At 42.3% G+C, this 19,793-nt stretch overlaps 1 protein-coding gene and 1 pseudogene across 6 annotated transcripts in view; one reads left to right on the top strand and one right to left on the bottom strand.

The window, feature by feature from the left end:
* Positions 1-9,984: 9,984 nt before the first annotated feature.
* On the bottom strand, positions 9,985-10,212 carry LOC110334267 (annotated as a pseudogene).
* A 7,961-nt stretch (positions 10,213-18,173) lies between these two features.
* Znf322 (zinc finger protein 322) overlaps positions 18,174-19,793 on the top strand; it is a 15,780-nt gene continuing 14,160 nt past the window's right edge. For 4 of the 6 annotated variants that reach the window (XR_003845390.1, XM_029547589.1, XM_021215589.2 and 1 more), the window contains exons 1-2: positions 18,174-18,240; positions 19,170-19,249. The gene's annotated coding sequence lies outside the window, so the exon portion shown is untranslated. Of the gene's footprint in view, positions 18,241-18,397; positions 18,519-19,169; positions 19,250-19,793 lie in introns of those variants that run through there. The other 2 variants (XM_029547588.1, XM_029547587.1) reach the window with 2 other exon arrangements.

The raw sequence follows: 19,793 nt of genomic DNA, 5'->3' as shown, positions 1-19,793 counted from the left end.
TGTCTTTCCCCATCCCATCTCATGCAATTGACTCGACTCCTCTCAACTGAAGATATGCTCAATTAATTCCATGAGTCCGTACAATCATTTTCTCCTATTCTTAGCAGATAGATTCATAAACTAGGGTCCTCAAGATTTCCACACCCGCCACCCCAGTCATTTCCTTTATCAGTAAGATAGGAATAATGATGTTTATGCTTATGGGAAGAAATGAGTGAAATGATGTCAACAAGATGCTTAACAATTTTTGGGTCATGGAATTGGAAAAGAAGAAAAAAGGAAAAAAAAAACAAAAAAACTACAATGAGGTCCCATCTTAATATCATTGTGAGGCTTTCTGAGGAGAATATCGACGACAGCATGGTTGGAACGGCAAGACTTCATGGTCTGTTCTGCAGGCCTGTCTCCCAGGCCTCGTGGGAGCTGTTTCTTCTTTTAAGTATTCATTGATAGGTGCTGCGTTAGTAGGGCGTTGTGCAAAAGTAAAAGCTGGGTGAGGAGGAGGAGGAAACAAAGCCTTAGAATGGTGGAAAGGAAGAGCAGAGATGAGGCCTGGTCTCCCTACACCTTGGTTTCACTGTGTGTGAGGTTCTTCAAGAGATAGGGTGGGGTAGGATGGATGACAAGTAGGAAACTGTGACTATTTCTTCTAAGCCACAGCTAGAGAGGCTACCTCTTGTGGTCTTGTGGTTAGTGCAGCAGGTAGCCTGTCAGTCTTATAATCTGAAGGTCCTTAAGAATTTTGCAAATTTCCCTTCAACGCAGTCTTGAAGCTATCCTCATGAACAAATGACCAGAGATTTTGTAGGACGCATTGTCTGGGTGCTGACTGAGGATTCCCTTCCCAGATGTTTTTCTGCTCTAACCTTTACAGAGCTAAGAGCCACGGAGGACACTGAGGCAGGCCTTGAGCTGGGCTTTCCTCTCTAGGTCCTTAGAACGTCCTGAAGGACAGAAGTCAGCTTTAGAACATCCTGAAGGACAGAAGTCAGCTTTGTGGCTATCTAGACCCTTGAGCTAGCTGCAATGGGATTTATACCTGAATGATCTGTAGACTCAGGCTGTGAGAACATTGGACTGGGGGTCAGGTGAATCAATCTGAGGGGAGAACTGCAAAGCTTCTGTTGTCCTAAGGAGGACATGACAGCCAGGGGACCTGTAGGAGTGGTCTAAGAGAGGTCCGACTTGGAGAAGCAGTGTCTTCGAGAAAGCGTTGCACATCTTACATTGCACACCTTGCATTGCACATCTCGTTATTTCAACTGTAGCCTCAGAATTCTTCAAATTTCCAAGAATAATCAAAATGACACACATGCTTCCACAATGACATCAGGATAATCTGATATATATATATGTGTGTGTGTGTGTGTGTGTGTGTGTGTGTGTGTGTGTGTGCGCGCGCGCGCGCTCTGGTGGCCAAAACTGATAAAGGATAAAAACACCTGTGCCTTGAGGGGCAGGAGCGCCAGGGGAGGAAAGGGAAGGGGCGTGGCAGCAACCAGGTGTGGTGTTGCTGAGTTAGTACCCATCCTGCCCTTAGTCCACCCTCAGGATAAAAGTGTTTCTCTTAAGAATAGCTCCAACAAGCAGACAAAACAGGTGCTCTGTTAAGTTTCTACCCTTTAATTAGAATTCCTGTCTTCCAGATGTCTCTGCATTGAGGCCTATGTTAGATTTTTTTTTTTTTTATAGTGCAGTTGTCTGACCTGAAATTGGACACTTTTCAGGGTGCATTATAGTATATATTACTTGACCTTCTTGGGATTTCTTGGGAAACAGAATTTTTTTTTTCATTTTATTTGAAAAATTGTATCTTAATTTTACATTTATTTTTATTAGTTTCTTTATTTACATTTCAAATGTTATCCCCTTTCCTCATTTTCCCTCTGAAAACCCCCTATCCCCTCCCCACTTCCCCTGCTCACTAACCCACCCACTCCCACTTTCTGGCCCTGGCATTCCCCTACACTGGGGCATAGAGCCTCCACAGGACCAAGGGTCTCTCCTCCCACTGATGATCGACAAGGCCATCTTTTGCTACATATGTGGCTACATATGTGGCTGGAGCCATGTGTACTCTTTGGTTAGTGGTTTAGTCCCTGGGAGTGCTGGGGGGTACTGGTTAGTTCATAGTGTTATTCCTCCTATGGGGCTGCAAACCCCTTCAGCTCCTTGGATCCTTTCTTTAGATCCTCCATTGGGGACCCTGTGCTCAGTCCAAAGGTTGGCGGAGAGCATCCGCTTCTGTATTTGTTAGACAGTGGTAGAGCTTCTCAAGAGACAGTTATAGCAGGGACCTGTCAGCAAGCACTTGTTGGCATCCATAATAGTGTCTGGGTTTGGTGATGAAACAGAATTTGAAAATTCTAACAAGACATCAANCTAGGAAGAAGGAAAATGGGAAAAAGATAATTTCCTGTGTTGCACATTATAAAATCCCTTCCAAAGATCCTCATGTCTGAATTGTTGGAACCTGTGAGGAGTTGCCATGCATGACTTTATCTGTATGTTAAGGTCACAAAACCAGGAAGAGAGTTTAATTTAGCTTTGGGTTCCAGAGGGCTAAGAGGCCAAGATGGTGGGAGGCTGGAAGGCAAGCCTCAGGCATGGCTGCAAGAGCAGGCAGCTGAGAGATCCCACCCCAACTGCAAGCAGCAAGCAGAGATCTGGAAGTAGGGTGAGTCTAGGAAGTCTCAAAGCTGACCCTGTGACACTTCTTGCAATGAAGGACCACCTCTGCCAACAGCTCTGCCAACTGGAAACCAAGTCTTCAAAGTACCAGAGACTAAGGTGGGACATCCCTCATATCAGCACAGAGACATTGCCTGGGTTTACCCAGGTCAGCCCAATATAATCACATGAGTCAGTAAGGATGGAGAACCTCTCCCTGATAGTATCCCAAATAATTCACAGGCAGGTGAGAGAAGTGTGAAGGAACTGGTCTTTCATTGCTGGTTTTGAAAATGGTGGAAGAGGGTTACACTGAAGGAAGAGATGAAACCTGGAAGCTGGGAAGAGAAGAAAAAGGATTTTCCTGATGAAACATGTACAGACAACACTCAGTTATAACTGAGAGACTTAGACTAGAGTCTTGAGCTATAGACCTGTGGGCTGATAAAACCAGCACCATCATTATCGTCACCACATTGTTTAACTCCGTATCTTTGAAGATAGCAGCAATAAGAAAATAGTCCATTGTTTGAGAACTGCTACTCCTCTCTCTCTCTCTCTCTCTCTCTCTCTCTCTCTCTCTCTCTCTCTCTCTCTCCCCCTCTCCCTCTCTCTGGTTTCACTACACAGGGTTCCTCTGTATAGCTCTGGCTGTAGACCAGGCTGGCCTCAAACTCAAAATTCCACCTGCCTCTGCCTCCCAAGTGCTGGGATTAAAGGTGTGTGCCACCACAACGCCTGGCTGCTACTCCTCTTTTAAGGAAATGTTAGGACACAGTTTCTTTCACGGAATGACTTCACAACAAGAGTCTGGTACACACTTACTAAATGAGTAAATGAAAACTGTGTACCCCCACGGTGTCCTAGAATTTTGGCTAGGGTGATGCTGAATTTTTATTCAGCTGTTATTCATAAAGAAGAGTCACCCAACGTCTTATTCAATGTGTTTTCTTGCTTTTAAAAGTTTCCCCTTTCCATCTGCTTCTCAGAGTTTCTAAAATTCAGTTTGAGGGTTTCTTTGGTCTTAGCAAAGCACTGTTGGCTGATTACTTGACAATTTAACATGTTTTTCTTATTAGTGGAACATTTCTTATGTTCTTTCTTAAAGATAAGGTTGCAATGTCTAAGGTTTGGGAGAGATGTTACAAACAGGTGTCACAGTAGTTTGACTGGGAACTGTCTGCCCTAGGCTCCAGTATTTCTCTTAGTCTCTAGTTGGTGACCCTGTTGGGGAGGATTAGAAGGTTCAGTCTTGGCAGGAATTACATCACTGAGAGTGGGCTTTGAGGTTGAAAAGCATCATCTCCTTCCAGTGTGCTCCCTCTGCTTCATGGTCATAGTTTAAGATGTGAGCTTTAGGCACTGTTCTTGCTACCATGCCTGAGCTTAATTGTGCCATTAGAGACTCTTATCCTTTTGGAACTGTAAGCCAAAGTCAATGCTTTTTTTAGGTTGCCTCTGCTCGGTGTTTTATCACACCAACAGAAAAGTAACTAATACAGAAGTTGCTATCAGAGAGTCGGCTGTTGCTGTGAAGAATGGTGAATGTGGAAAATGTGGGACTTGGGACTAGAGAGACACTGGAGGATGTGAGCTCTGAGCTTCCTGATGCTGCCCTGTGCCTGCTGCCATACTGTCCCCGTCATTTTGGACTCGAATTCTCCAGAATTGACAAACCAAGATCAACTTTTTCCTATACGTTAATGTGGCCGTAGTGGTTTTTTTAAATTAATTAATTAATTAATTAATTAATTTATTATTTGTAAGTACACTGTAGCTGTCTTCAGACACTCCAGAAGAGGGCACCAGATCTCGTTACGGATGGTTGTGAGCCACCATGTGGTTGCTGGGATTTACTTGCTGAGCCATCTTACCAGCCTGGCCCTAGTGTTTTATCACAGCACCAGGAAAGTAACTGATATGGGTACTGTAAGAATTATCTTGGGGCTGTGGTTATCTGGTGGAGCAATTCCCTGAGATTGCCTCTGAACATTCAACAAGACAACACAACATGGTGATATTGCTGAATGATCTAGGTACTGTCCACACTCACTCTACAGAACGGTCAACTCTGTCTTATTAAGGGGGAAACATACGTGTTTTTGATTTACTATGAAGATTTATAGTTAGGAATAAGTCTTTACTTCCTTGGAGATAAAGAAAATGCAATAGTTGGGGCTGAAGTGATGGCTCAGCAGTTAAGAGTGCTTGCTGCTCTTGCAGAGGACTTTAGTTTGGTTCCCAGCACCTACATCAAGGTAACTCATGACCACATGTAACTCCAGCTTCCAGGATCTGATGCTCTCATCTGGATTCTAGAGGCACCTGAACTCATACACGCAACATAACCCCACATAGACATGTGCACATAAGTATACATAATTAGAAGTTTAAAAAAAATCAATTTTTGTTTTAAATTTTGGTACTGAGGATCAAACCCACAGTGTTGAGCATTGTGGGCAAGCACTTTACTTCCGAGCCACAGCTCAGAAAAAAATTGAAGTCTTAAGATTCTTATTTCTTACTAATGATATCCTTCATGCCCAGTGAATTTCAAAATAACCCTTCCTTAGTCTATAAGTATTGAGTTCCATATTTTTAGAATAGTTTTTCCTAAAATAAGAGCTATGCTCCAGTGAGGACTGGTCCACTAAAAACATTAACATCTGATGTGGCAGGAGCTTCTTGGAAAATAAGGGTTTATCTAATGAAATGATTTTACTTTCTACACATAGTCTTTGCTTAGCTGTTTAACTGATGACAGCCTTTTCCTTTATGACCATCTTTATCCAAAAAAAATTTTTATAGTTGCTAAACTTATACTCCTGGGTGTATTTGAAGCAACTTCTGTCCAACAAAACTAAACTGAGTTCATCTCCTTTGTAATTTCCTAGAGGGACACACAAGCACACATATTCATGTGCACACACACACACACACATATCCTTTGTATTCTGATAGTGAGCTTGCTGTTTCTGTATATCCTACTTAAGCATGTCACCTGCTCTGTAAGACCATTGTCTTTTACCAAACAAGAAATAACACAAAAAATCATTCACTTCTAATCTGCCATCATGAGAATGTGCTCACATTTCTTCTGTGTGAGCCCATGGGCACGTGTGAGGGTGAAGAGAACATGTTTTGGAAAAGGGCAGTAATCAATCAGTAGTTGTGCCTGTCAGGCAATATTGTCTATTTTTATATAATACAAAAAAATGCACTTATATAATGCATGAAAGTATGTCTTTTTTCTTTGGGAACCTTTTAAACGTTGACTGGTTTAGTCTCTGCATCAGACCCTCCACATGGTACATTACTTTTAATTTTTTCTGTGCTAATTTGGCAGCTTCAAAGCCTACCTCTGAGTCACATGGTATTGAGTTTATTAACCTACAGTTGAACCATCTTTCATTCAAATATGCACGACTCTTTAAGTAGCTCAAAGGCACATTTTTAGACTTATTTTTTACACTTATACAACAGTTTACTATGAGTTAGTAAAACTACTGTGAACATATGCTCATTAAGGACACATCAACAGCCATCTGCTAGAATTTATGAAGGATATGTTTCTGTGTGCAAGCGGTGGTTAATAGCATAGAAGGAGACTAGCAAGGCTCTCTCTCTCTCTCTCTCTCTCTCTCTCTCTCTCTCTCTCTCTCTCTGTGTGTGTGTGTGTGTGTGTGTGTGTGTGCTTCTCTGTTTAGTCCTGTCCAACTTGTAGCTTGCAGTGTAGAGAAGACTTGCCTTGCACTCACAGAAATCCCCCTGCCTCTGACTCCTGATTCCTGGGATTAAAGGCTGGTAATTTTAGCACTGGTGGAGACAGCAGGATTGGGTTTGAGATCAGCCTTGGCTACAGAGTGAAACCCTGTTTTCAAAGAATCAATAGGTAAGAAAGCAATTAAGTAAATGATTTTTTACCACTGATAGCGCTGGAGGAAAAGTCTGTATATTGATATTCTTTACCTGTTTCAATTTTCTCCACCTACTTTTACTATGCACTTGTACTTGGTAAATTAGAATTATTTCCCTCAATAAGATTACAGTGTAATCTTTTATACATAATGCAACTTTTGTCATTTCCGTTTTCCTTTTGAGACAAGATCTCACTGAATAACCCAGGCTGGCCATTCACTTGTGATCTTCCTGCATTTGCCTCCCAATTGTTGGGGTTAGAGACATGCACTATCATACCAAAGACTCTTCTTGATTTATAATGATTTTGGGTATTGGAGAGATTGTTCAGTGGTTAAGAGTATTTGCTGACCTTGCAAAGAACCCTAGTTTAGTTCCCAGAACCTATATCATTGATTCAACTGAAAAAAATCAATTAAAAGAGAAAGAACAACATAATATTTTGACTTGTTTTTTTTTAAAAAAGGATTAATTTAAAAGGGGACAGGATGGATAGGTAATGTGCACACCTATATATATTCTGTATTCTATAAGTACATTTGTCCCCCTTATTGTAGAAAGAAATTTGCATGTACATGTTATTAACAGGTTAGTCTATATGCACGGATAATATTTCTGTACTCTTTGTTAATTCTCTGAGCTCTGATACCCTCTACAGGAGCACAAGGCTGATAACATTTAGAAATTAATAATAATATTTGGCATCTCATCTGACTCTAAGCATTCACACGACGAGGTGAGAATGCAAGGTTTGCTAATGAGAGGCTCGGATGTCACAAATCTCAACCCAAAGAAAAAGAACTGAGATCTGAATGCCTGCCAGCCTCTGTGTTAACTCTACCCTCTTTATATAACCTGCTGCATGAAGATGAGTAGGAATCAATTTTAGGATATTTAATCTGCTACCCTCTGTCTCTGTCTCTGTCTCTGTCTCTCTGTTTCTGTCTCTGTCTCTGTCTCTCTCTCTCTGTCTCTCTCTCTCTCAACTCCTGTTTGCTCATTGCCCTCTTGGATGACAGACAGCACTAGCTAAACTATTCTCTTTACATATTTCAGCTGCTTAGGTAATGTGGCTTTGAACCTCACAAGGAGGCTTCCGAGTTCTGTTCTGAGTAAGTGGTCTGCCTTAACTTTGTTTATTCGATTGATTGATTTTTTCTTCCCAAGTTAAGGCCTGTGTGGCCTCTGGTTTAGAGTTACTTTTCTGTTCTGTTTTGTTCTAGCTGACCTATCTCACTTTGACTATTAGTTGTGGTGGCACAGCCTGAATTCCCATGAACAGCCTTTGGGGACATGTCTTGTCAAGTTGATCTGACAATACTTGTGTCCATCCAAAAACTCAGCTCTCACTTAAAAGGGTATAAGATAGTTTATTCTGGAACCAAATTTGAGTGACTGGCCAGGAAACACAGATTAGCTTACCCTTAGTTCCAAGTCCCTATTTGGAAACAGTTTCATGAAGTTTGAATAGTAACAGAACAAAGACCTTCATAATGTAAGGCACGTTTTAATACACCGGTGGAAGCATTTCAGGAGGCTGCAGCTCCCCGTTACAGAAACCCTGTCTTTCTGTGATGTTTTCGTGGCATTAGTGAGTGTTTTTTGTTGGGAATTATATTTCATTTGTCTTTCTTTCCTTTAATCATTTTAAGTGTGTGTGTGTGTGTGTGTGTGTGTGTGTGTGTGTGTGTGCGTAGTAAAACTATTACATTTTAATTAGCGTAAGTCTATGACTTGGTGACTTTAATTATATCTACAGTACTATACATTGCTATTACTATCTGCTCTTAGCCCTGAAGTTGTGTTTATTCTTTTGTAAGTCACTACATTTTTAACTCATACAAAGCATTTGACTCCAGGAAGAGCCCAGAACCAACCCCTCTCGTCACATGAGTTCACTTACTTGTTGCTAGCCTCTCTCACGTCCCTGCTCTGGGCTCTAGGTCACAATCCCTACCTTGTGTGCCTCCAGTCACAACCCTCATCACTAGATCAAAGGAGACACTCTTCAGAACCAAAAGAGACAGATATGCCACGTCCCTCGTCCAATCAGATCTTCCAGATGAGAATACAACAACTCTTAAGGAAAAGGAGAAAGGGCCAAGAGACTGTAGACAAAAGAATGCTAGTTAGCACAACAAACTGGAAGGGGAAAGTAGTGGCCGTAATACTGGAAGTGAAGGAAATGGGTAGAACATGGCTTCTGTGAGCAGGATAATTTAAAAAGCACCAGGTTTTTGGTACATGAGGCTATATTACAAGGCTTGTGCCAGTAACAATTGTGTGATGGTTTCTAGCCTGCTCCAGAGTATTCTCCACAGATCTGATAGGGAAAACAAAAAACAAAAAAACAGAGGTTATTTTTAAAAAGATGTCCTAGACACTAAGTGTCTTTCTGCTAAAGAAATCTGAGTTGTAGAGTACAGGGAGAGAGGGAGGCTGAGCATGAGACAGATTGAAGGCAACACAGAAACTTGAGTTAGTGTCCTGAGCCCCTCAGGAGAGGACCATCCTGGTGAGAAGGAATGAAGCTATGATGAGCTAGGACATACTCAGAGCGTCTCTCCACTATCCCCCTCCTCCAGACTTTACTCAATCCTTCCACTCGAGCACTTTTCCCCCACCAGATATTTATTTTTAAGTTGTTTTATTTCACCTTTCCCCATTTTTTTTCAATTTCTTTAAAAAATTGTGTGCATCTGTAGATGTGAGTGCAGGCACGCTCAGAGATTGTTGTATCCTTTGGAGCTGGAATTTAAGGTGGTTTCAAGCTACCTAAAAATGGATGCTGGGAATTGAACTCAGTAACTGTCCTTAACTGCTGAGCCATCTGTGCAGCTCTACCTAAACATTTCTTTAGAAAAAGACTTGAGGGGAGGTCTACTTCTTATGAGGGCTTTGAGTGAGGATGAGTTGTCTAGAGGTGAACTGAATGGGACAGTAAGGACTCACTTACTTGGGGCTCAGGGATGGCATTCCTTGATGACTTTGACCAAGACTATGTCTTTTTCCTTTCATGGGCTTCCTGCCTAAGCTCTGAAAGCATTTGCTGGAATGTGCTGGATAATCTCATGGCATGTAGCAGGTCCCTCAAAATAAAAGGCCTGTATACAAAGCCTCAAAAGGAGTCGGTATCAATGGCCACAAGATATTCCCTAGTCACATAAAAGGTAACAAACAGCAGTAACTCTGCCCAGGACATTTGGATCTCTTGCATCCATCTAGCGAGACTGTGTTATCAGTAGGCCATTTGTTATCTCTACCTCCCCAGATTGAGGGTGCTAGGCACAGTGGAGACTAAACTGTATCCCTGGGGTTCTTTTTTTTTTTTTTTCAAAGGTTCTATATTTTATTACTGGACAAACACCCTAATTTAAGACACGAGCAAGTCTCCAGGTTAAAAATGTTGAAATCCATCTGGTAGGACTTATTGATGACAATTCAGTATAAATCCTCAGTCTTGCCATTGTGTGAATCCTTACAGACCCAGCTTCGTTCTCCTCCAGTGTCTTCTCTTAGAGTTGTGCCTGATTTTTGTTACCAGTTTTCATCCGGATCCACTGAGGAATAGGATGATTTCTTGGCCAGGAATCACTTGATTCTGAAAGTCTTGTGAGAAGACATGGCGAGAAGCCGAATCAGGCGTAGTGTGCACGATGGCGGAGGAACGAAGAGAGATCCCTAGGGTTCTAAAGACTCCCTGACGACTTTTGCTTTGAAGGATGGCTTATTACTTTGTATGCTCCCAGGCATTCTGAATTTAGGAGTAGCTTCATTTGAGCAGGTCTTGATCACTTACCACGATCTTTCTGTTTGGCAAGGGAAAGTGTCAATCTATCCAGGGAAGCTTCGTAATAGTAGTAAACAGATTTTTATGTTCTTCTGGTTAATGGGTAGAATCTATCTATCTGCCAGTCTTCCTGTTGTGGCTATTCCTGGTTGTCAACTTGACTATATTTGAAATGAACTACAATCCAGAATTGGAAGGCTCACCAGTGAACCTAATTTGGAGGCTGGGAGATAGAAGTTTCTGATCTGGATCTTGGTATGGAGATCTTGAGACACAGTGGTGATTGAATCCAGAAGATTAAGACTGGGAGATCTCCGAGTCCAAGGTCATCTGAGATTAAAGGTGTGGTGGCACACACCTTTAATCTGGGCTACACCTTCTGCTGGGGACNATATAAGGACATTGNAAGAAGGGAGTNNNGCTCTCGCTCTTTCGCCTTCTTGNNGTGTGGGACTCAGCAACTGCTAGATCCTTGGACTTCTGTCCACAGCTACTACTGAACCATTGTTGGGATTTGGACTGCAGACTGTAAGTCATCAATAAATTCCTTTACTATATAGAGCATATCCGTAAGTTCTGTGACTCTAGAGAACCCTGACTAATACACTTTCCCTGGGTATCATTCCTGAATCTGCAGTCCAGAGGGAAGCATGCGATTTTTGTAGGAATTACTTTTGACAGTCTTGGGACTGAACTATTAAAGATATAACCTCCAACAGTCCTCTCTCTGTAAATATCTTTTCAATTGAATGGCATTGCTTTCTTCCCAGGTTGTAAATTTCGTGAAGAGATTTCTAAAGATTTTCAATTATAGGGACTTATGTAGCCACAGATGACTATCAGCAGTGGCCCACCATCCAGGATGATTCAAACTGCAACCCTCTCCATGGGCCTCCTCTATCTTGAGGGGGGAATATAATAGACTTTCAGGAGGAGGAAGTAGTTCTCTAGTAAAAGGGAAAACATTTCTTCTACCCTAAGTGCTGTGGCTTTGGCAGCACCACAGAATAGATGGTTATCCAAGATCATCAGTCCCATTCCTATTTGTATTCTTGGCAGTGCATAACCTCAATCTCCTGGGGAAACAGGACCTCATATAATAAATAACTCCAAGATCTTCTTGGAGTGTTTGATGGATGTCCCCAAGGTGGTCAGTAATCCTGTTCCTTCCAGAAGGCAGCATGAGCATGCACTATCAAGTTTGTATATTTGGAATTTGTATAAATATTTTCCTTTACCAACAGTCCCTGTTAGGATGATAAACTCTTCCAGTTGAGCAGTGGTGTTAACTCAGAGTCTCAACTGGTTACCATTACATACCCCAGTCTCTGCGTTCTGTTCTGTACAAACTTCCATTAGTCAACAGCTGTAGATTGAGATTCCCTGAGGGTTGGTCTCGAAGGTGAGGTCTGGCACCACAAGTTTCTAACAAGACCTCACAGCATGAGTGTCTGAGATTTTCCTCATCAGCTGGGTTGAGAGAAAAGTAGACCTTAAAGATCACCTCAGTGCCTTCTATGAGGAGAGCCAGATAGCTTACCACCAAGCTGTCCAGGAGCCAGAGGTACCCCTTGGAATTAAGAATTCATCATGCTATAGGGAGTACATACCATCAGAGGCTTTCCCAGAGACAACTTATGTGCTTCAAGGACCAGAAATCCCGCTGCTGCAAATGCTCTCTCAGGCATGCACTTTTTAGCCACTAAATCTAGCTCTTTGTTCTGGTAGCTCAATGACTGGGATGTTGGTCCCATTGTTTATATTATGACCCCTGGGCAATCTCCTTCCTTACAGTTACATAAAGGGAAAATCTAGGTTAAATGGTGAGGTAGTTTGAATAGGAATGGCACCATAGACTCCTGTGTTTGAATGCTTGGCCCATGTGGCCTTGCTGGAGGAAGTGTGTCATTGTGGGGGCAGATTTTGAGGTCTCAGAAGCCCAAGTTGGTTCTCTCCCTGCTGCCAGGAGATCAAGATGTAGAACTCTCAGCTCCTTCTCCAGTACCATGTCTGCTTGCACACCACCATGCTCCCTGCCATGACAATAATGAGCTAAACTTCTAAAACTGTAAGCCAGCCTAAGTTAAATGTTTTCCTTTATAAAAGTTGTCATGGTCATGATGTCTGTTCACAGCAATAAAAACCCTAAGAAAAATGGATAGCCTCATACCAGGGACCAAGTAAGTATCTCTTTGATTCCTCAGGTTCCCATATGAGAGATTTGGGGGGCATTGCTGAGCCCCATTAAGAAGCTGATAGAGAGACCTAGCCAGCTGTACACATCCAGGAATCCAGGTTCTTCAGAAAACTGTCATCCTGAGGAAAGCCCTCAGATGCTTGACAGCTTGGGAGAGGAAATAAGTTAGCATAGGATGGGTCATTCAAACCCAGACTTCATTTTCCTAATATCATTTCCAAGTATGTAACTTAGGAGTGGCATGGTTGGACCAGTCCCCAGGAAACCTTACATTCCCCATTTGCTCTTTTATCTTGATATCCTTTTTATATTGTTTTGTTTTCTCCTTGAGACCAGAGTAGGAACTGAAAGGAGCTGCTGGGCTATTTCCTTCTTGTCCTGTGGCTTCTTGCGATTTGATTTCCCAGTTGCTGTGGCCTGGCCTCCTTGACCTTTGTTCTACCATTTTTACAGTCCAGACAAGGAACCAACCCAGGTGTGTTCCTGGTTTTGAATGAGTACAAATAGCAAAAAGGAAGAAACAGCAGGCCCATAGCAAAACATCCTCGAATCTACATATACTGGTCCTGGTTACTATTCTATTGCTATGAGGAAACACCATGACCAAGGTAACTTATAATTAGGGGATTGCTTACAGTTTCAAAATGTTGGTCTGTGATTGTCATGGTGGGAAACATAGTGGCCGGTGGGCAGGTAGGGTACCAGGGCAGTAGCTGAAATCTTACATTTGATCCACAAGAAGAAGAAGGGGAGAAAGAGAGACAGAGAGAGACAGTGCGCAGAGAGACAGAGACACAGAGACAGACACAGAGAGATTGAGTGTGGTGTGGGTTTTTGAAACATCAAAGCCCACTCCTAGTGACACACTTCCTCCAACAAGGCCACACCCCTAATCCTTCCTAAACAGTCCACCAACTGAAAACCCAACATTTGACCACATGAGCCTACAGGACCATTCTCATTCAAAGGGCTACAACAACTTTCCAAAGAAATCAAGAAAGAAGACTTCTGTTCCAGCTATTGTAATAAAGTTACTGGTTGAGAGACTTCTAGGTAGAAAACCCTGTCTTCTTCATAAGTGAGCATCACACTATCTGTTGTTACTATAAATATATGTTGGGAGATCAGCAGTAACTTCTATTGACTTTTTTAGCTGACATTACGGACAACACAATAGCTTTATTTGTGTGTTCTTCAATGGTCCTCCTTTTTCCTGTCACAGAGTCAGGGAGCCAACCTGACCCAGGACAATGGCTTTGGAGGATATTTTGAGACGAACTTACTCACTTCTGAAGTGGGTGGACCAAATCCCATTTTCTTTCTTTCTTTTTTTTTTCTTCATTTATCCACTTTATTTAAAATACAAAAGCAAATACAAGAAAATAAAGCAAAAAGTATCACATCAAATTTGGACAAGGCAAACCAAGAAAAGAGAGAAAAATACAAGGTACAAGAGTCGAGACCCACTTGTTCAAACACTCAGAAATCCCATTAAAACACTAAACTGAAAGCTATAATTCATGTACCTCTGTATCTGTGAGTTCATATGGGCTTTGCTCAAGTTGATTTAAAGGACTTCATTTTCTTGGTGTCTTCTATCTCCTATGGAATTTAAGTTCTGTCTGACTTCTCTTCTTGGTAGTTCCATAAGCTCTTAGGGAAGAAATTTGATGGAGATTTCCATTTAGGCCTGGGTGTTCCCAGGTCTCATTGCCTCTGTGTAATGGTGGTAAATGTAAACATGTTTACTTTATTCATTTGTCTATTGAGAGGACATATAGTTAAGCAAATGTCCTTGTAGTAAGATTGAAGGTCCTTTAGGTATATAGCCTAGAGTAGCTGGGTCTTGTAGTTCAACTCTCAACTTTTTGATATATCACCATATTGATTTTCATAGTAGTTGTATATATCTGCACTCTAAACAGCAATGAATGAGTGGTCTCCTTGCTGAACATCTTCAACAGAATGAACTGCCACTTATTTTATTGATTTTTGCCTTCTGACAGGTGTGAGATGGAATCTCTAAATAGATTTGATTTGCACCAAATCCCATTTTCATAGCCAGCTTCTCAGTGACCTTAAATAGCACATGATAATTCACCACGGTTATCTATACCCCACGTGCTCCTCTTTAAAACTAAACTTAGTGATTTACAGTGGACAGGGAACTCACTGTTGAGTTAATGACAACTGGCTGGACCCCAAACACCTGTCTTCCTTATGTTCTTCCAAATGAATCATACTTGCTGGGTCATGTGTTAGGAATGGAAAAGCCACAGAAAACATCTCCTTTTCCTCAAGAGTACTAGATGAAACAATGCTTAACACTAATAGATTGCCCTTTGGCCTCTTTAAACTTTGTAAGGTCATGGTTGCAGGGCAGTGTCTGCACTCATGATTGGGCTAACATGTGTATCTTCTTTTACCCATGCTTAACCTGAGATCTTTCCTGCCAAGTCTTTGGTGGTCAACCGCTTAAAAACCTTTATCCACAGTCAGTTTGGTTTGGTTTTGAGACAGGGTCTTATCATTATTAGCCCTGGTTGTTTTGGAGTTCTCTATGTAGGCCAGATTGTTCTAAAACTCATAGAGATTTGCTTGCCTCCAGCTTCCAAGTGCTATGCTTACATGTGTGCGCCTTTATACCTGGCTTCAATTTTTATTTTTAAAGGTAGGAGTTGACTTTTACAATTTCCTACTTGTAGTACTTGACTATATTATACGGTAGAACGTAATTTTCATTCATTTTAAAGCTAAGTGGGAACTGCAGATTAATTGTTCACCAAATTAATTTGATACTTGTGCGCTATTGTTCTGTGTGTCAGTGGAAAACCTGAGATGCTCCAGCAACTTAGAAAACAAAGAGAAACAGGGTTGATAAGGTGCCTGGAACACAAGTGTCTATACCATATAAACATGGCTTACAGTATATACCATCCAAACATCACCCAGGAGTCAGTTTCCTCTGATCTCTTTGTAGTATCTGACCCTGCCAGCAAAAGTCAGTTTTATTTATTATCTTTGTCTCAGCATTAAAACGGAAAACACACACACAAAAAAAAAAAACTTTAAAAAATGTTTGAACTTTAGATATAACGAGGCTGCTGCAGCGTGCTTGAAATTTCAGGGATAATTTTCTTTTAAAGCAGTTACTTTGCGTACATATGTGGTGTGTGGGTGGGGTGGTACAAACATGCCACCATACAAGTGTGGAGGTCAGAAGACAGCATGGGAAATCAGGTTTTCTACCTCCTAATTACTGAGCATTGAACTTGGGTTTTCAGCCTAGACAAGAGGCATCTTGATCCACAGAGGCACCTTCCCTCTGGCCTGGATTTCTCATTTCTTTCAAGATGAAGTTTGCTTCCTTGAAATAACTGTGGCTCATTTCCATCCCACTTCATTTTCATCTTATTTCTACTTATAATCTTTTACCTCATACCTAATTGTCTGTTCTTCTCTGAACTTCTTGCAGAATGCTAGCCAAGTGCCCCCATCTCTGTGCTCCCACACCATCATTTACAACTAAATGGCTAGCATCTGCAGTTCATCCTAGAATGTGAAATGAGACTAGCCAGCTCAGGGCAGAGGTGACCTGTGTATTTGTAGTGTATTGTAATGCCAGATGAACTAGAGAATAGCAATGTTCAGAGACTGACTGCACTAAGTGCTCTGCTTGGGCCAATATTTTGACGAAAGGGGCTCAGCACTTATCACACCTTCTTAATGTCCTCTCCAGCACTTCCCCTCAATACTCTGAGGTAGCCATAAGTATGGCGGCTCCAGTAATAGACTCTGGTATCATTAGTTCAAATTAGCTTCCCGTTATCAAACGTGTAAGTCGGCAAGTTGATCTCCCTGTTTACAGGGGCTGTTGAGAGTCTCTGCATGGACCTTGGTAGCTCGAACAAGCTAGGCTCAGCTCTCTGTCTTCAACATGTCAAAAAGACAAGCAAGAGAAAGCAGTGAAAGCCGTTTACTCGATATGGTCACACTAGGAAGAGGAGGGAGTAAAGGGGTTCAACCACTAACATGACATTTAGAATATTTTAAAGGTCACGAGACAGGCATAAGTAAGGAGTCTTGGTAGCTACTATCATAAGTAGCCCCACTCGTCAGAGTCAGAACTGTGTGACATCCTGCCCTAACTCTCCCACTGGCCAGCACCAAGGCCCTAGTCCTTTCCTTTTTCCCAGCAGAAGACTCCTACCACAATTCCAATCCTTGGAGTCCATTGTCTCAACAGACTTATAGCTGAAGGGGATGGCACAAACACCTCTCCTACAATTACATGTGTACATTTCTTCCTAATAAAGTCTTACATAGCTCATTCCATAACGTGATTAGAATTGTGTTTGGTACATCTTACACTAAAAACAGTTAATAAAAAGTTATTTAAGTATTAAAATTAGGGCTAGAGAGATGGCTCAGCATTTAAGACCATTTGCTCTTGCAGACGACCCTGGTTCATATCCCAGCCAGCACTCACATGGTAGCTCATAAACCATGCTCTATTCCAGTTCCAGAGGATCTGACATCTTCCTAGAGCGCGCGCGCACACACACCCACACCACATGCACATATATGCTGATAAAACACCCATACATATAAAATAAATCTAAGAAAATAACCTTAAATATTAGAATGACACTGGTGGGATTTTTTTGTCTTAAATTTTTTTTTAATTTAAAATAAGCTGCAGAAATTCTGCAAATTCTGAAAACAGGAACTAATGAATCCAGAACACATAACGTCCATCTTCAGTCCCTAACTCTAGAATTTAACAGCCAATCCAAGTTCTTCTCCAGACCAGAGAATTCTAGTACTCACTTCCCATGTGAGGGCTTTTATTATATCATATGTGTATATATATATGTGTGTGTGTGTGTGTTATATACTTATTTATTATTGTGTATGCCTGTCAGAAGACAACTTTTGCGGTTAGTTCTCTCTTCCCGCTTTTGACATTGGTTCCAGGATCAAATTCAGGTCAGGAGGTTTGAGCAGTAAGCACTCTTCGCTCCTCACTCCCGACAGGAGCCATCTCGTCAGCCTACATACATTTTTTTTTTTCCAAGTAGGGAGAATATTGACTGTTCTTTTTTGTTTTTCTGAATCTGTTCTCCAGCCTAGAATCGCAATCAGAAAAGACAGAAATCCTTTCAACACGGTTTCCCCGTAGCTTTCTCCAGCAATAAGGCCACGCCGCCGCTCCCTTTTCAAAGCTTCTCATCCTTTGCTGGCGTGAGTGACAGCTCAGCAGAGCCTTTGGAATTCTCCACTTCTCCTGCTTTTCAAGGTATTTAAGACCGGGTCCGCAGCATCTATCCTTGAGACACTACTCCTGTCTCTTGATTTGAACAGCCGTGGAGAAAGAAAACAGAAGTCCAGAGCCGCAGTACCGGCTGCAGGGCACGGTTTCAATTCCGTGGGTATCCGACCTTAGGCCTGCTCCAGATTCCCAAATTCCAGGAGCTGGACCCGAAAGAGCCAGGGCGCAGGCGCGCTCAGGCTCCGCCCATTTCGGGAGGTTCGGTGCCTATTGGCCTGGAACCCCGGTGAAGCCCAATGAGGGGTGGTTACGTGCCTCGGGGCGTGGCTACGCCTCCCAGTCTCAGCTGGTGAGAGCCTTTAGCCTTGGCCTTGTGGCGTGCGGCTTCTCCAGGTTGGTATCCAGCGGTTGGCTTGCTGACCTCTCGGCCTCTAGGCTCACTCTCCTTCCCTAGGAGACCGTGGGACTGAACCGGCAGCCGCCGAGTGCGCGGCCCCGGAAGCTCCGGCTTGAGGGTCCAGTCACCGGAAGTGCCGCCCCGGGCGGCGGAGTAAGCGTGCAGTGGGTCCTCGAGGTCCTTGGCCGTGAGAGGGGTCCGGGCCGGGCGCGGCGCCCTTGTTGTCGCCGTCAACGAAAAGTTGGGAGGAGAAGCCTGTAAGACTGTCCTGGAGGTAGTAATGGAGCGAGGCTCGAATGCAGTCTGGAGCCTTCCTGGATGTCTAGAGAACCATGGGCGCTGGGAGGACCCTCCCCCAGCCTTAAGGGCGGAGATTAGTTGAGTTCCCCCGGAATCTGCAGAATCTGTTTGCTCAAAGCATTCCATAGTCATTTATTTTTAGCAGCCTTGGGTCCTATGTAACTTTACATTCATGAATCGTATTCCTACAGTTTTTAATGCACGAGGAATGAATCCTTTGATCTCAGAAGTTGAAATAATAATGCGCCTATCAAGTCACCTGAGCGTTTGCGATAGAGGTAGGATAGGGAATTAAAAGCCAGCTTAAGCTGCCTAGCGAGTTTGAAGTTAGCCTAAGCTACGTGAGACTCTCCCCGTCTTAACAGCAAGAAAAACAAGGCCCAGGGCTTTGTTCTGAACTTAAAAATCTCTCAGCTAGAAGAATTCTTGTTATTTTGTGTAGAGCAGGTCAGAAAGAAACTGCTTCTTGAAGGAGGAACAGAAACATTAGAATGAGCAAAATCTTGCTGAAGGATGATGTCTGGATTGGAGAGTGCATGGGACATTATTTAAATGGCCTACTGTTAAAAGGAAAAATGTAAGTTTTGCAGTCATGTTCATTGAACATTGTTGCTTTTTCCTCTAGCAGAGGGAAGAATTAAATATTATGAGTACTTCTGGATTAGAGACCTTGTGGATCTGAAAAAATAAGTCGTTCTTGTAAAGGTAAGTGGCGTACATCTGTTTCTATATACATGAATTTCGGAGTAGGGATGGGACAAGAAAGAAGGTAAAACATACTTGGGAAAAGGAAAAGGGTCTTTCTGGTGGCTAACATAGTGGCCCTTTGATAGCCCTTCAGTACACCTATCTTTCTAACAGGCATGCATGCATGTACACAGCAGGTATTTGATTTGCCATACAAAGAAGGCAGTGTGCCCAATGCTCAGACAGGCTCTAGGATGGATATTTAAACCCAGCTCTGTTACTTAACTACCTGTGAGTTCTTGTGTAGTTAGGTAACTGTCATAGCAACAGGTTTTCTATCAGTAAGATGGTGGTAATATCTGATTTTACAGTGTTCTTGGGAGGATTAAATGTCCATAATCCATGTAATCAATGAAAATTGAGGCAACCCCTGGTCTGAGGCTGTACAGCAAGTATGGTTTTTAAGACAATACTTTAAATATTTACTGTTTGATCATCCTTTAACCGAGAAGAATCTTGAGCTCTGAAGTTTTGTTGCTCAGCTTGTCTATTTGAACTTTTG

Source organism: Mus pahari, chromosome 16, assembly GCF_900095145.1.
Source record: "Mus pahari chromosome 16, PAHARI_EIJ_v1.1, whole genome shotgun sequence".
Taxonomy (NCBI): Eukaryota; Metazoa; Chordata; class Mammalia; order Rodentia; family Muridae; genus Mus; species Mus pahari.
This window is presented reverse-complemented; position numbering and strand designations above follow the sequence as displayed.